Raw genomic sequence first — 14,748 nt, 5'->3', positions numbered from 1 at the left:
AGACGCTCGCACCTACAAAGCCCGAGGTGCACCTGCGAGGCGACCGCCCGCCAGTCCAGCCGCCGCGCCTCCCGCCCAGCGGCGCTGCCACCGCGCGCCCCCTGCGCCCCCGCCCGCCGAGCCCCCCCCTCAAACCCGGCCCTCACTTTGTTTGCAAAGCAGCGTAATTGGTTTAAGCCCGGAGGCTGGGGGAAGAGGGAAATGGGGTTGGGGGGGGGGTAACCCCCTTTGAAAGAGGAAAAAAGAAAAATAGGCGGGGCCGGGCAGCCTAACGAGGGTTCTGGATAGGACCCGCGCAGCCGGAGAAAGGCTGGGGGCGGTGGCGTTGGAGCCCCGGCTCGCAGGGCAGTGCCAGCTAAATGACCCCAGGGTCCCTCCCCAGGGGGACCCACTGCCTTCCAGGGGCCGCCGGCTGCAGCCCCGTCCCGCGCCCCTCTTGCTCTTCTGCCCGCTTCCAGCCCCCACCGTCCTGATTACTGACCCAAAGTTCAACCCTGGGAGACTGGAGAATACAGACCAACCCCTTCCCCTGATTTCAGACTTGCAAAAGGAGAAAGCCCCACTTTTGCCCCTCCACTAGAAACTCGGCCATCTGAGTCAACCTAGCCGAGTGACGTTAGGCCTATCTGGGCTCCTGGCTAGCAGAGTGGAGACGCTGCCACGAAACCCGTACCTGCGGCTAAGAGCAGGTGAGTCACAGCACCGTTTTATATCTTTATGACATAACTTTTTTTTTTTTTCCGCCTCGGTCCGCTCTACTTCCCTTGTCATCTGTAGCGATCATAAAGAGGAAGAAACTGAGAACAGATGTCTGTGTGATAGGGCAGGCGCATCCGAGTCGGGCCGTCCTCCTCTGCCCAGCTCCTCCTCCTCCTGCCCCCCTTCTGCAAACCCCGGGGACTGAGCTGAGGCGACCGTCTGGTTTCTGATAGGGAAAGGTCAGGGGGAGGGGACATCTCCCTAAATGCGCGCGTTAACTGGGAGAGCATGAACCGAGGTGCCGGAATGCATCCGCTCCGTAAGAGAGGTGCCAGGCTTGAAGCCAGGGATGGCGTGCGGCGGTCCCTGTTCCCATCCCAGACCCAGAGGGGCCAGGCTAGCGCCCTGGGTGCTTGCGTGGTTCCTAATGGGTCTTGGACATTGGCGGGAAGTTTTCCCCCAAGCAAAGCCTCTTGGTCCTATAAGGTCCTGGATAGTGGATTGCCCACAAGTCCTGGGGAGAAGGACCAACTGATAAGCACTGAGTTGGTGATAGGCTGTGGGATGGTGCGTGTATTTCTGAGTATATGACTGTGCGTATGTGTGAGCTTCTTACTGAGTGTGATCATGTCTGTTTCTAAGTGTGTGGGGTGATCATGTGTGTTCTGTACCCTAGGTAGAACCCACTAGTTTTCTTGAAGTGACGACAAAATTAAATCTTTCTAAAATGACTTAAGAATCTGCAAAATATTCTTCTTTGGCAAAGTTTTAACCATGTTATTAATCTCATATTAAGAAATGTGTTTTAACTTGTCTTTCAGATACCTTTCTCCCCTTGTACTTTGTTCTTTCAAATCTTTCTTCCTTGAAATCTGGCAACAGAATTACGTTAAATCCTTGAACCAAACAAATCTCTTAAATCAGCAGGGGAGCACGAGAGGGTGAAGATGTGCAGTTAAGGAAATAAAAAAGATAAAAGCATCGGATTACAATTCCTTTTTTAACAAAAGGGGGGGTGTCACATTGTAAGGAATGGAATGAGAGTGAAATTAAATCCACCTGGAGCTCAGAGCAGGCGCCTTCTCCAACTGCAGCCTGCCCCTGTGGCTGCAAGTGCCACCATCAGTTTTTGTAAATGTATCTGTAAATGTGTGGATCTGCACAGTCTTCTCAGAGCCACCGCCAGAAACTAATTCCTTTGTGCAAAGTTCTCATCAGCAGCAGGACCTTGGTTTCATTTGTAAAGTACACGGATGCTTAGCTTCCTGGGCCTGATGGGTGTGTGTGTGGGGGGGGGGGGTGGACTTTCAGTGCTAATGGAGCTTCCTTGTTCCTTCCCACAGTGATCCTCCAACGCCCTCTTGGCTCTTCAACAAAATCGAGCATGACTAGGGTATTTTCTATGGGTAGTAACAACCTAGTAATAGCTTTAGTACACAAAAAGCTGGTGCTTTAAGAAGTGGGGGTGGGGCGCTGTTGTTTTATGGGGGGGGGGGTCAATTAAAAAATCAAATATTCTTCCTCTTTTAGCCCACTTTCTAAACCTACCAGAGCTCATCTTTAAAAAGAAAAAAAAAAAAGTCGAGGAAAAAAAGCCTATAGCGGGATGTCCAAAGCAAAGTTTTTACAGGGCTTCTTCAAAGCCCAAGACTGGTGGTGAAGAGTGGGCTCTGACAACTGTAGAGCACTGATCCATCTTTAGAGTTCCTGGGTCGCCGCTGGAGGAATTACCCGGCTCACAGCAGCTCCTGTTATGTTGGGAGGGGAGGGGCGAGGAGGGGCGGGGAGGGTGGGGGGCGCTGAATCCTCCTGCAGGCGCCCCCGGAGAGCAGAGCCAGGGGAGTCTGGAACTCCGCACTCCTCCCTGAGCCTGAGATTTTAGTTCAAGGGCTGACTGCCTGAGGCCAAGAAGGCGGCTGGGTTAGCTCCCAGCCTTTCTTCATCTCAGTGGCGATATTCCAACACATCTAACAAATTTAGGAAGTGAAGTTCTAGGGTACTCAGATGCCAGCCAGTCATTTCCCAGAGTTTTAAAAGCGAATCATCAGGGCCATGCCGGGTCTTTGATTTAGAAAATAAACAACAAACAAACAAAATAAAGCTGCAGTCTCAGGATTGCTGGCCGGTAGGTAGCCAGGTGCCATGCCTGGTTGCTGTAGTCTACTCGTCACAAAACCTCGTCTCCCAAATAGGCCCTGTCTTTACGCTTTGCAGGAGGCTGTGCTGTGCTTTCCTCGGGAGGCTGGGTGGACTCGAGGGCAGCCACGTGGCGGCTGCTGGGGCGTCTCGGGCGGATCCCGCTCGGCTAGGATGGGTGTGCGCCAGCTAAGTGCAGCCCAGGGGAAGGCAAGCTCCTCAGTCGGTGTGAGCCGGAGCGGTCCGGAAGGTGGGGCGACGACCGTCCAGGTGGCCTGGGGCGGAGGAAGCGGCCCCGCCCTTCCCGAAAGATGCGCCTTCTGCGCCTTTAGGGTCCGCTCCCAGCGCAGTCCCGGCTGTGGCGGCGGGCGGTACGAGATTCACCCGCCAAACTCGGCCACCCTCGCTTCCCTTTCCCAGTATTACCTGGCTGGGATCTCCTTCCTCAGATCTTCACCAGGGCTGGGAGAAGCAGGGGGTGACGACGGCGAGAGACGGCTCGCGCCTCAGGCCTTGGGCCCAGCCCTCTGTCAGTGGCTGCGCCGGGGTCCTTCCCATTTAGCCAGACTGCGGGGTGCGCAGGGAGCAGTGGCGGCGGGCCTCTGTGGTGCTCTGTGGAGCCTCCCGAGGACTTCCCTCTGGGGGTCTCCCTAGTCTGTCCCCTATCTCCACCGACCTTCCTCCCCACAGCGGGCTCTGGCCGGGTCTTGACCGACGTAGGCCCAGCCGCCCTCGGTGCAGGGTGGTCCGACCTCCTTCTCCGCACACCCCCACCTGCCACCCAGATTAGAAGTTTACAGCCTTCGCCTGCGGGGCAGAATCAGAGGCTAGGAAACTGAGACCAGCTGTCTTTCACGTGGTTCAAAGCAGACCTGCACTGGGACTCGGTCCGTTTAGGACTGAGGGTGGCCTGGGACGCCGAAAGCAAACTGTTTGCACTTGCGTGTGACTGGCCTTCGCGAACCGAGGTGTGTGTCCGAGCCGGGAAAGGGGCCCGGGCGCCGCAGAGAGCGGCCTCCAGCGCTGGCCTTCAGCCTCCAGCCCACGACTCGGGAGGTGCCGCAGCCCAAGACTTCGGGGCGCACTGCGCCCAGGGGGCCAGGAGAGGAGAAACGTCGAGCTCCCGTTCTTTCACGGCCTTTCTTCTTTTCCTTTACCTTTCTTTGTTTTCTCATATCTTCCTTCCTCTGCCTTTCCTTCGATCGTTACATTATTAATCAGGAAATTGATTCACAACTCCCACGGCGTCCGACCCTAAGGAGGTAGGGGCCCTGGGACCACCTTACCAGCCTTGTCTGGCAGTTTCGGGCGGAGAAATCTCAGGTTCCGGGCCGCGCCCTGGCCCAATGTTTGTACTGAAAAAAAAAAATTCTAGTGTAATATTTTAATCCCAATTCTTTATCTCGGGGTTTGTCCTTTCCCTTACTGCTCCTGGAGCCGCCGCCGGGTTTCTGAGCGGCCTGAGGCTCAGGCCTGGCTGGCCCGCAGCCGGATGTCGGAGCCGGAGCTGTTCCCTACCCGGCCTTGCCCTCGGGCGACAAAACCGTCCTTCTGGCCTTGAGCTAGCGTCGCCTTGCCAAAATCAACTAGCATTTTCATGTATTCAAATGAGAAAGGTTGGGAAGGGCTACCTGCTCTCTTGGGCAATCCCTAGCCTTGGAAGGAAGGAGTAAGCGTCCTATCGGTACCTGCAGAGAACTGGAAACTTCCCTTCCTCGACGCCCGAGTAGCCGACGTGGCGCCCCCACCCAGGCTGGGTCCCCAGGCTGTTGCGCATCTCTAGGCAGCTGTGTTCCCCAAGTTACCAACCGTCACCTCCAGCGAGAGGAAGTGCCCGGTCCCAGCTAGCCTCTCCTCACCCCTGTGCACCTCTTCCGCTCTGTCTCTGCTCAGTGCCGCCCATACTTTCCTCTGGCTACTTAAAAACTGCTAGGGTTGGGGTCCTAGAAGGACTGGGAAGTGCATGCTTCAGACACTGAGTTGGAAAATTAGGGGTGATGTGACAAAGTTTAGGTCTGACAGCAGAGAGGGAAGAGAGTGGTTGGGGCCCTACTGTGTGCCACGGACTAGATGGAGTGCTTTGAGATCCGGGCATTTGCCCTATCTGCTGCCCCAGGTGTGTAAGAGCTGGGAGCCTGAAAGCCTGAGAATTGACTCCACCCCACCGGCAGAAGCTGGCGCTAATGGGGAGCCAGTGGGGGAGACCAAGAGCCTCAGAAAACTTTAGAATGTTATCTCTCTCCTGGAGGCTGCCAGCTTAAACCTAAATCCTTCCCTAAGGTGGAGGAATATTTAGCTTCTCAGTCCCTTAACTCCACCCCCCAACCTACCCATCCTCCCCCACCCAACACACACACACCCCCCCCCACCCCCACACATATATCCAGGAGCTTTCCCACGGCCCCTCACTTGGCCCTGGTGGTTTAACTTTGGCTATTCAAATGTGATGGGCCTCAAATTTACATAGTTTTTTTTAACAGATGCTTTTGTAACAATCATATAAATCATATCCTACACATGGTGCAAAAAAAAAAAAAAAAAAAAAAAAGAAAAAAATCATTCTAACCCGGTTTTTTTCACCACCCGGGCCTCGTCCCCCCCCCCCCCCCCCCCCCCCGCCAAGTTTAAAATTGTGGATTGGACTGACAAAAAGACTAATTTATTGGCATGGCTAGAGGAAGATTGCATTCATTATTTAAAACTAAAATTCGACTGAAAGACATTGTTGAGTGGCTGCTTCTGGACTTCCAGCAGCTATTCCAGAGGTAACATCAGAAGAATCAAAAGCAGTGCATTTGTTTGAAGTTGCTTTTCCTTGTCCTATGGGCCACAGAGTAAAACTCACCTTGTCGTGAGTTTGTTTCTAAACAGAAACACTGGGAAGAGGACTCCTTGTCAGCTTTCTCTTTTGCTGGGATACCAGCAAGATTTGCAGTAACTTTGACAACTTCCTGAATGCAGCTCTCCTGGTTGTCTACTTTAAATGGACCCAAGTAAGGAAATGAGGCTGCCAGCACTGGGCTTTACCTGTGGTGGTAAGTCAAGCCTAGCTTCCGGGGATGTGTGGTGAGGACGTTGCAGACCTTCCCAACCAGCTGAGCTCTGCTCTCCTTAGGTCCACATCTTAATCTACATTCCTACCAAGGTTGTATCATTCTGAACAACATATTCCATTTGTGTCATTTTCATTTTTTTTTTATCTCCCCCCCTGGACTAGAAGATCTCTGGGGGTGGGGTCCACAGTCCCCACTGCCAAAGCAGAGCCTGGAGCATAGTAGACTTTCAATAAAGATTTGTTGACTCAATCAATAAACTAACTGCCCCAATCCAGATGCTGGCCAGGCTGGCATCTGGTGAGAAAAGATGCTGGAGCCTAGAAACCTTATCCACTGAACTCCAAAGTCTCCAATTGAGAGAGGACCTTAGGGAATCCTCTTAGCTGGGGAGGGTGGCGGGGGGTGGGGAGGATGGTTATTTAACAAATGGACTGACAGACTTACAGTGAAATGGATGGACAAATGCTTCTGGCAGAAAGGCAGGGGTCTCAGAGCCCTGAATCCCTGGGCTTCCAGACCAACTGGGCGTGGCTCTTATCCTGGCATCCATGCTTGATATTAACCCAAATCGTCAGGGTGACATGATCAAATTGGAATGCCCCCACCTCATTGGTTTCTGGAATTAAGCAGCATGGGCACTACCACCCACCCCCACACTCACGTGCTTGCCTATCCAGGGCGTTCAACGTGCGACCAAAGGCAAATATTTCACTTTTCCCTCGTTGTGAAAAGGCAGCAGCCGAGCCTTTCCATAGCAGATAATGATTAAAAGTTAAAGAACCCCATCAACTTTCCATCAAGCAAAATGTTTCTCTCAGGGCTGTAAAGGAAACGTCCGTGTTTGAATAATACGTTTAAATTGGCAAGCAAACGAAGCGGAGCCCATGCACTGGGAAGGAAAAGCCTTGCAGCAGGGCTCTCTCTTAGTCCGGGGCGGCGTGCCCGCCTAAAAGCGTGTGGCGCGCTGCGTTCCCACCCTGGCGCTGGAGGGCGCCTGGGGAGCAGGCGGTGGTTTGGTCCGCGGGGCCTGCGCGTCGAGAGCGACTGACATGATCCTTCCGGGTGCCCGGCACTCTGTGGGCCTTGGCGGTGGCAGCGTGAGTGAAATTATCAAGCATTTACCCGAATTGCCTCCCTGTCTTTAGGATCCAAAGCATTTTATTCCACACGCTTTCTCTGTGTGATGTCATGATTTTCTGAAAGGTCCACTAAACCTCTCAAAATATGCTGTGTTGTTGCAAGGTATTAACTGGAGGCCTCTCGTGTCAACTTCTCCTGAAGTTTTATTTGCCATGAGAGCATGCGTGGGAATCCTTGAGAGAGGAAGCCCATCTGCCTCCTTTTCTGGGCTCCTGTCACTACCTGGAAACTACCTGGCAGGCGATAGCGCAGCTGCATCTGGAGTCCTTGATGTGCGGCCCCCCTTCCCCTAACGCGTGCTGGGTGGTGTGGGGCTAAGCCCTGGCTGGGATGCTACCTGGGATCGGTGCCCCAAACTCCTTTCAGACCACACTTTCTTCCCATGGCCGCACCCCACCGGACCCAGGTTCCTGACTACTGGGAAAGGGGCTCAGAAGTCAGGTCGAGCCCCACTGGCCTTGGAGACTTAGGGAGCTAGCAGATCCGAAGTAGGTTTCTCTTTCAACGCTTTCGATGATGAAGTCTGTGGCGTAGATCCCACTCTCCTCACCCGACTCGTCTCCTCCTGCCAAAATACCTTCTATTGTGAATCTCTAGACTCCTCTGACCTCCTCATGACCCTCCTCTCACACCCTGCCAAGAGAAGTGGTTTCAATAAATAAAGCACAGTGGTCGGGTTGAAGGTCAGTTTACATTGGGGCAGAAGCTTCTAAACCTCCTGCAGGTGCTGGAATGGGAATAAACCAGACCATCATCCTAAGAGATGAGAGGATATGAGGAGATATGAACCGGGTCTCAGAGTGGGTAGCGGTGCATTGTCAGGAGATTGGCCCTGATCCAGTCATGAATTTGTGGTCCAACCATTCGAACTTGAGTTTCTGGGGAACCCGGTCAGATCCTTCCGGCCTCAGGTTCCCCTTTTTCCAAAAGAGTGGCTTGGACTGAGGAGGGTTCTGGCAGACGTCAATTGTATGAAGGAAGCCTGGAGTGGGCTGGCACAGCAGTCAAGCCTGATGCCTCCCACACCCTCACCCCCGGGGAGAGGGGCAGTGATGGGACCAGTACTGGTGTGAACCCAGGAAGGGAACCGTTCTGGTGAAGGGGGTGGGGGGCTGCTTAGCTCTGGGAGTAGCAAAGCGTCCCTCTAGGTGAGGGGCGGATGACGCTGGGAGAACAAGCTAGGAAGAAGAGGTCCCTCCCTTTTGCTCTGGTTTTGTGGTCTATGTTTCATGGTAACTTTTGGGCAAAAGCCTCTCCCTTTTTCACTTCCCGGCAGGAGAGAGAGCAGCGTCTTCCAATTCCCAAGCCCAGGCAAAGCCTCCTTGGATAGGAGGCTGTACAGTGCTGTGCACACTCCTCTGGACAGGGCTGGTCTCTGAGACTGTCTCTCATTACCTAAGTAAGCTCCAGCTTAGCTTGTTTGTGTGACCGATGGGATCAGTAGGGTTTGTGTTTAAGAGCAGGGGATTTGGAATGAGATCTGGATTCTATTCTGTACTCTGCCAGAGACTTGCTCTCTCTGAGCCTCTGTTTTCTCAACTGTTAAATGGGCATATAAAATGGGTAGTACCTACCTCATTCCAGTTGAGCACAGAGTAGGTGTGCTAAATTGTAACAATACAAAGAGCCTTTGCAGAGCTCTGGGAGTCTTGGTGGTGGCTCTGGATGCTGAACACGTAGTGGCAAGTAATGCGGCCCTGCAATCTAGGCACCCTCCCTCCTCCCTCCTACAGGTCTTTTGCTGGTAGTCACCAGCCCAGCTCCCCGGATGTTGTGGTCCCTCTTGGCTACCGTTGGTGGAGAGTGGGAGGGAACTTCCTTGGCGGGCTTTGTCTCTTGTTCCATGGCGACCCTGCCTAGAATCCTTTCTCAAATCTCCCTGACCTGACCTTCGGGACGCTCTCTGGGGAGTCAGGGATGGCAGAAGTCAGGCTGCAGAAGCCAGTCTGTGACTCTCCCGAGTCTCTGAGACGGTAGACCTGCCTATAGCAAGCTCAGTCAAGACCTGGGGCTTGGACCCAGGAAGCGTCCCTGTCAGAGAGGTGAAGGGAGTGAGTTGGGCTTTTGGGAGGCCATTCCACCCTCAGCACCTGAATTTGGGGAGTTTGGAGGTAAGAAAGCAGGACTTTGATTCACCCAGACACTTTCTTCTTTCTCCCTTGGACCCTTTGTCCTTTGTGTCCCTTGGACACACCCTTCTTTCTCTCTTTTCCACTTCCTCTCTCAAGGACAGAGTTAGAAGAAACCACTTAGGACCCATTTGGAAGAGTATCACCTAGAACATTTTCTAAAATCCTCAAAACCCAAGACAATATTACCATAAGGAAACTTTTGTTGATATCTTTTAGAATTATTTGACATAACTGTCTTAATAAAAGGGACTTCCTGGGAGTCCACCTGAAAGGAAGCAAACACACTGGGCTTATGATGGGTCCTTCATATATTAAAGATGCTGAATATTACCTTGCATGTGCAAGAAAACCTAGCGGGGTGCCAAGGCTTCATTAAGAACAAAACAGTGTTGTATATGAAAAGACCAAATCACAAAAGACTTTCACCAGATATAGATCCATTTGCTGAAATGAAGATTCAGGAGTTGATTCATTCCTCCTGCTCAGGGGTCTTGGAAGAGCTGGAGTTTGGGGGGTGGATCCCTGGGGCTTATATGAACAGCAACCCACATTTCAGACAGGGCTTGGGTGGGTTAAGAAGGTCCTGTGTACAAGATTCTAATGAGTTTTTGAATTCTGTTTCATTTAGTAATCAGAACTAGGTGGATAAAATAAATTATTTCCTTCACCGAAGAACAGAAAAATAGCACATCTTCAAAGCTTATTAAGTTTTTTGGCCTGGTACTGGGAGACGTGCATTCAGAAGTGGGCTGGTACACAGAAATCTCAGGCTTTGAGCAATTTCTGGCTAAATGCAGCTTCTGTTTTTACAGCTTACTTAAGGAGAGCTGTTAGTTTTTCTAAGCATAAACCAGGCATTGGTTCTCTAAGCTCAATGTTTAGGCTACAAAGCACATCCAACAGTCTTACATACCTACCTTTAGAAAAGGAATGGTTTTGACCTCAAACTCAGCAAACTCTCTAGTGCATTACCATACTTGAAGAACACCTAAGCAAAGCCCTTTGGAAGTGTAAAGGGTAATTGGAATGCTAAATACCAACCACTGTGTCCTAGCAAAAGAAATCCTTAATTCTCAGCCAGGTACACCTGCTTTGGACCAGGCTTATTAGTGTTATTTGTATCGTTTCTTTTCAAATGGATAGTTTCACTCACAGTTTTCTTTCTGCTCAGTGCTTGCTATTTTTATCTTACCTTAAAAACCCTGAGATCAGGCCTGGCGCCAGACTTGTGAGACACCACAGGGAAGGGTGGTGGCTGACTTCCCACAGGCCTTTCTGAACTCCATAAGCTCAGATGTCAGAATCATGGCAGAGTTCAGGGTCTGGAGGGAGGCCTAGCATATGTTGAGTAGATCACCAAGGGTAAAGTAGGGTGAGCAGGGTGTGAGGAGAAGGCTGGGGGAAAGCAATGCCAAGGGAGGACCTTAGGACAAGGGAAAGCTGTCTCACTGCATTAGTGTCTGTGGATTGAAGCAGTACAGGCAACTTTGGGTAATAGACTTTGTTGGTTATTCTCTGTTTTTCTCCCAAGCTCTCTCTTCTACTCTATCCCCTGCCTTTGTTTTCTGCACATGTCATCCAGTTTTCCTTGTCTTTGGGCTTCCGATTGGGTTTGGTCAATGTGGGAGCAATGGTGCAGGAATGATGGGCATCTAGCAAATGACATCCAGCAAAATGGCAACAGAAATCTGAGTGATACTATTCTCTCAGTCCCATGCAGGAACTCTATGACTAACCTGGTAATTTGATTGGCAAAAATTGCATACTGTTATGCAGTACAGCATATTGCATATGCATATTGCATACTGTTATGCAGAACAGAGCCCGACGTGGGGCTCGAACTCACAAACCGTGAGATCATGACCTGAGTCAAAGCTGGACGCTTAACCGACTGAGCCACCCAGGTGCCCCTGCATACTGTTATTTTGATTTACACTTCTGAATGTAAATTACTATTGAATTACTACCGAAGTTGAATATTTTCATATTTCTATTAGCCATAAGTATGTCTTCTTTTAGGAACTGCCTTTCCACACCTCTATTAGCCAGTTTAAAATTTTGAGTACTTTTCTATTTCTCATAAGAAGAATATTGATCCATTGTCATAAATGAGTTTTTCACTAGGTTTTCATTTGCATTATAGTTTTGTTTAATATCTTTATTTTTTATTAAAAAATTTTAAAGTTTATTTATTTATTTTGAGAGAAAGAGAGAATGAGCAGGGGAAGGACAGAGAGAGAGGGACAGAGAGAATCCCAAGCAGGCTCTGCACTGTCAGTACAGAGCCAGATGGGGGGCTGGAACTCACAGACCATGAGATCATGACCTGAGCCAAAACCAACAGTTGGACACTTAATCAACTAAGCCACTCAGGCATCCCTAATTTTGTTTATGTTCAATGAATAGATGCTTTAAAAAATCTACCAATATTTTAATTAGAGTTTTTACCTTTTATGGTTTAATGCTTATAAGTCTTATGTACACCTGTTATTCTTACATATAACAAAATCTTGCATCCAATTGGAATTTATTTTGATACATAATACAAAGTCAAGATATAATTTTAATTATTCATTTTCCAAAAAGACTTTTGGGCAGGCCCTAATTAGGAGGGAACTTGAATTATCTTTGGAGAACTTTGTTTGGAATTTATTCTGTGAGGATACTTTGGAAGTATAGAAGCTGAATCTTTGGATCATCCTTTGCTTGCTATGCAGTGAATCCAATAGGAGGCTCCAAAAGTAGATGACAAGAGGACTGATAGGGTGGTGGTTTGAGAGTGACAAAAACTAGATGAAATCATAGTGTTTCTTTTTTTCTTTTCTTTCCTTAATGTTTATTTTTGAGAGAGAAAGAGAGAGAGAGAGAGAGAGAGAAGTAAGAAGGGGCAGAGAGAGAAAGAAGAGCACAGAATCTGAAGCAGGCTCCAGTCTCTGAGCTGTCAGTGTGGAGCCCGATGTGGGGCTTGAACTCACGAACCGTGAAATCATGACTTCAGCTGAAGTCAAATGCTCAACCGACTGAGCCACCCAGGCACCCCTGAAATTATAGTGTTTCAATGATTGTTTAAGTAATTTTATGCTACTCTTTGAGTCTAATGCCCTTTTCTAGAAGATAGGACCCAAAGTATTAACACTTTCATATGGAGCATTACAATATCAACAATAAATTTGAAATGCCTTTAGATCAGTAACTATTATTCCTTCTCCTCCTCTTCTTCCTTTTTCTTTCCATTCCTCCTTCCTCCCCCATTCTTCTTTCCTCCCTTCCTCCCTCCCTCTCCTCTCCCCTTCCTCCCTTCCTTCCTTCCTTCCTTCCTTCCTCCCTCTCTCTTTTCTTTCTTCCTTCCTCCCTTCCCCCCTCCCTCCCTCTCTTTCTTTCTTTCTTTCTTTCTTTCTTTCTTTCTTTCTTTCTTTCTTTCTTTCTTTTTCCTTGAATAGAGTTCCTAGCACAGAACTGATTACTAGCTATGGGACCCAAGGCAAATCCTTAATCTCTCTGAACATCAGTACCTTATCTATAAAATGAAGCTAATAGCATCTAGCTCATGGATTGTATTATCCTATAACATGGATATCTGAATGGTTAGCTACCATTTTGTATTATAAAAAGTATTAATGAACAATATTTATTTCCATTCATTCATTTAAATTGCTTCCTGACCATATGGTAGTCACATTTCAGGGCTACATTAATTTAAAATTTTTTCCATTTTAGGAACATGGCCTATATGTTATTTTTATGCAGCATCCAGGATGGCACCAAGAACAATTTGCACTAAGCACTTTCGTTATTTGCTTATTATCTTAATTAGCATAAAAATAATGTTCTTATTGTCCTTTAGACAACAAGGTTACTTGTACACTTAGGGTGAAGCTGCCCTCAGGAAGTATCCACAAGGCAGTGGTGGGTGCAATGAAACTTCAGGCGACTACAGAGAGATCTACAGAGATCTACAGAGAAAGATCTACTGTGGGATGCTTCTCATCCTGTGGGCACTCAGCAGCCATTTTGAATTCCTTATGTTGGGGAGTAAGGCAACAAACCTTCCAGGTTAGATTATCATCTCCATTTGACAGAGCAGGTTGCAGAAACTCGGGGAGCATAGTAACTGGCGCAGTTAGCAAGGCTGGGGTCCCTACCTGGCTCTGTGTGCCTCTAGTGGGGGCTTGCCTCAGGGAGGCCTGAGGATAGCTGAGTACACCTGTCTCCACAGCAGGGCTGCTCCGAGGCCCAGCACCAGGGGATTGTGCAGCAGAGCATTCTTTTCTCTTGAATTTCTGGGAAGCATCAATATCATACAGGACTTCCAGATGATTCTTTCTGCCACTTTCCTCATCTCATTTATTGGTTGCCAGAGTATCTGGAAGGATAGACATTGGTAGAAAGTAGAGAAATACAAAATAAACGTTTGAGGGCCATTAAGTACCAGGCACTGAGCAAAGCACTTTCATTTACATGATGGCATTTAATTGGTTTCTCTTTGGGCTCCTTTGAACAATGGTGAAACATAACACAAGAAAATAAATAAAACAGAAAATAGTGGTTTATCACAGAGAAAACTCCAGCAGCCGTCAACAAGATTAAAATACAGAACAGTGCTAGCACCTCAGGACTCCTCCTTGTAAGTGTCCGCCTAAACACCATCACCTTCCTCACTACCAAGTTGACTACTATTTTGGCTTTTATGGTTATTACTTTTTTTTGTATTTCTTTGTAACACATCAGCTGAGCATGCATCCATCAGCACTATAGTTTTGCTGTCTTGGTTTTTAAATATTATATGTATGGAATTGTATAGTGTCTACTCCTTGTGTTTGGCCTCTTAGCTCACAGAGATTGATCTATGTTGTTTCCCACACATGTAGGTTGTTCACACCCTTAATGTTTAGTACTGCATTTTATGAATATAGCACAATTAATTTATGCACTCTACTTTTTTTTTTAACGTTTATTTGTTTTTGAGACAGAGAGAGACAGAGCATGAACGGGGGAGGGTCAGAGAGAGAGGGAGACACAGAATCGGAAGCAGGCTCTGAGCTGTCAGCACAACGCCCGAAGCGGGGCTCGAACTCACTGACCGTGAGATCATGACCTGAGCCGAAGCCGTCCGCTCAACCAACTGAGCCACCCAGGCGCCCCAGCACTCTACTTTTAAAAAGTTTTTAAGAATTTATTTATTTTGAGAGAGAGAGAGGGAGAGAGAGAAAACCCCAAGCAGGCTCTGCACCGTCAGCACAGGGCACAATCTCACCAACCATGAGATCATGACCTAAGCAGAAATCAAGAGTCAGAGGCTTAACTGGCTGAACCACCCAGGCACCCTTTTATGTGCACTACTTTTCATGGACATTTGGATCCATACCGGTTTTAAGCTATTATGAATGAAACTGCTATGAATATTAGTGTACATGTTTCTTGGTGCCTGTTCACATGCATTTCTATTGGGAGTGGGATTGCTGGGCCATAGAGTATGGATATATTCAACTTTAAAAGATAATGCCAACTACTGCTTATGACCTTGCTTATCTTGGACATCAGAAACTGAATATGCTGAATCCAGGATTTTAGTAGGAACTCTCCAG

The sequence above is a fragment of the Panthera uncia genome, assembly GCF_023721935.1.
Source record: "Panthera uncia isolate 11264 chromosome B3 unlocalized genomic scaffold, Puncia_PCG_1.0 HiC_scaffold_1, whole genome shotgun sequence".
Classification (NCBI taxonomy): domain Eukaryota; kingdom Metazoa; phylum Chordata; class Mammalia; order Carnivora; family Felidae; genus Panthera; species Panthera uncia.
The sequence above is the reverse complement of the archived record's forward strand: the minus strand, read 5'-3'. Positions refer to the sequence as shown.